This window comes from Penaeus vannamei, chromosome 1 (assembly GCF_042767895.1).
Source record: "Penaeus vannamei isolate JL-2024 chromosome 1, ASM4276789v1, whole genome shotgun sequence".
Taxonomy (NCBI): Eukaryota; Metazoa; Arthropoda; class Malacostraca; order Decapoda; family Penaeidae; genus Penaeus; species Penaeus vannamei.
In genome coordinates, this window is record NC_091549.1 from 51,519,929 (window position 1) to 51,522,428 (window position 2,500).

General features: G+C 40.8%; 1 protein-coding gene across 3 annotated transcripts in view; it reads left to right on the forward strand.

The window, feature by feature from the left end:
- The window catches only part of LOC138862412 (progestin and adipoQ receptor family member 4), an 84,547-nt gene that overhangs the window by 19,806 nt on the left and 62,241 nt on the right, over positions 1-2,500 (forward strand). The window lies entirely within an intron of this gene.

The following is a 2,500-nucleotide window of genomic DNA, read 5'->3' on the forward strand; positions in this document are numbered from 1 at the left end:
TGTGTAGGAAAGGTGATAATATGATTGAGAAAATGATGATAAAGATGAAAAAAAAGAAAAAGAATAATGATAAGAGGAGAAAGAGAGTGAGTGAAGGAGTGATAAGCGAAAGAGAGTAATAAAAGAAGAATTAAGCGATAACATTCGGATAAACTCGCGAGGAAGACGTGGATAAGAGAACAAGTGAAGGGAGAAGTGAAAGAAAAGAGAGAGAAAAAATAGAATTATCGAATAAGGGGATGAGAGGGAGAGGGATAAAGGGGAGATATAAATAAAGTAGAATTAAGGAAACTAAATATTTTTATTCGTAAAGTATGAAGATAGTGTGAAAAAATCGAAAAAAATGGAATGATGTGGGAAGTGCAAATAAATAAAGAAAGAAGAAAGAAAGTATTAAATGATCAGGAAGATGGGAATAAGAGAATGGATGATGAATGAATGGAATGAATAAACCTAAAAGAATTTTGATAATATTGTGTATAGCAATTAAAAAGTAACTCATTAGAACATCATTATCACGTCGCGAATAATTATATAATTTTTTCTTCCATTTTTCCTCTCCTCTCCCCACCTCACAAAAAAATTAAAGAGTACAAAGAGAGAGAGAGAGAGAGTGAAAGTGTGTGTGTGTGTGTGTGAGAGAGAGAGAGAGAGAGAGAGAGAGAGAGAGAGAGCATAAGAGTAAGAGAGTGAGAGTGAGTATAAAGGCGACTGATGATTATATATTTTTTCCCATTTATTATTCCCTTCCCCCCAAAAAAATCAAGAAGAGTGAAAAAAGAGAGAATAAGACATAAGAGTAAGAGAGAAGCATAGGAGAGTGAGAATGAGTATAAAGCACCAAGTAAGAGAGATCAAGAGTGAGAGTGATTATAAAGGCGATTGATGATTATATATATATATATATATATATATATATATATATATATATATATATATATATATATATATATTTTTTTTTTTTTTTTTTTTTTTTTCCTTTTTTTCAAGGAGAATAATAACAAAAGAGAGAATAAGACGTAAGAGTAAGAGAGAAGCATAGGAGAGTGAGAATGAATATAAAATCACCGAGTAAGAGAGAAGAATAAGAGTGAGAGTGAGTATAAAGACGATTGATGATTATATATATATATATATATATATATATATATATATATATATATATATATATATATATATATACGAATGTATTTTTTTTCAAGGAGAGTAAAACGTATGTATATATATACATAGATAAAGAGAGAACAGGAGAGTGAGAGTGAGTATAAAAAAAACCCGACTAAGACAGGAGAACAGGAGTGAGAGCGAATGTAAGAGCCCCCGAGTAGGCAGGGAGTAGCGAGGAGCTCCGGTCTCCGTAGTAACACACACACGTTCGGCAACAACACGGGCGGGAGAGCGAGGGCGAGAGGGCGGAGGAACGTACGTGGGCAAGGCGGCGACGATCGAAGACTCTGGAACGTTCTCGCATGTGGGGGGGGGGGGGGCGCGCTTCACGTACGCCATCGCCGCGCGCAAGGACGGGGCTGGGCTGGAGGGAAGGAGGGAGGGGGAGGTGCGGGAGGGAGGGAGGGAGGGAGGGTGGGTGGGTGGGAAGGGGGGAAGGAGGGAGGGAGGGAGGGAAGGAGGGAGGAAAACAAGAGGCAGGGAGGGAGGGAAAGGGAAAGAGGAAGGAGGGTGGAAGGGGGAGGGAGGGGAAACAAGAGGCAGGGAGGGATGGAGGGTGGGTGGGTGGGTGGGTGAGTGGGAGGGAGAGAGGGAAACAAAGAGGCAGGGGGGAGGGGGGAGGGAGGGAGGGAGGGAGGAGGGAGAGAGAGAGAGAGGGAAAGGGAAAAGCGAGGGGGGAGAGAGTAAGAGAAAGGGAGAGGAGGGAGAGAGAGAGAGAAGGGGGGGACAAGAGAAAAGAGTGAGAGAGAGAGAGGAAAAGGAGGCAAAAGGAAAAGTGAGAAGAGAGAGAGGAAGGGAGCGGGATATGGGAAGGGAAAAGTAAACCGAGAGAGGGGAGAGAGAAGGAAGCAGGAGAATGAGATGGATGGATAGAGAGAAGGGAAAAGAGAAAGGCGAGGGGAGTGAGAGTGAGAGGGAAAAGTGAGAATGGAAGTTAAAGCAAAAGGAGAGAGAGCATGGAAAATGATAGAAGAGAGAAATGGATAGAGAAAATGAGAAAATAACGAAAAAGGAGAGAAAGGGAAGCTAATAAAGAGGAAAACGAGAGAAAGGCAGATGAAAATGAACATAGAAGTAGGAGAGAATGAAAGCAAGAGAAAGAGATAGAGAAGAAGAAAGACAGAATAATAGAATAGGGGAGAGGCGAGACAAGAAAGGAAAGATACCGATAAATACTCGATAAAAATTTAGAAAAAAAGAAAATTTACGAAGGGGAAAGAAATGGTTACGAAGAAAAATAAGGATAAAGAGGCAGAGAAGCGAAACAGGGAAAGAGGATTGCGGATGTTCTAGATACAAAGAGCGGAAGATAATTAGAGGGGAGGGAAAGGAA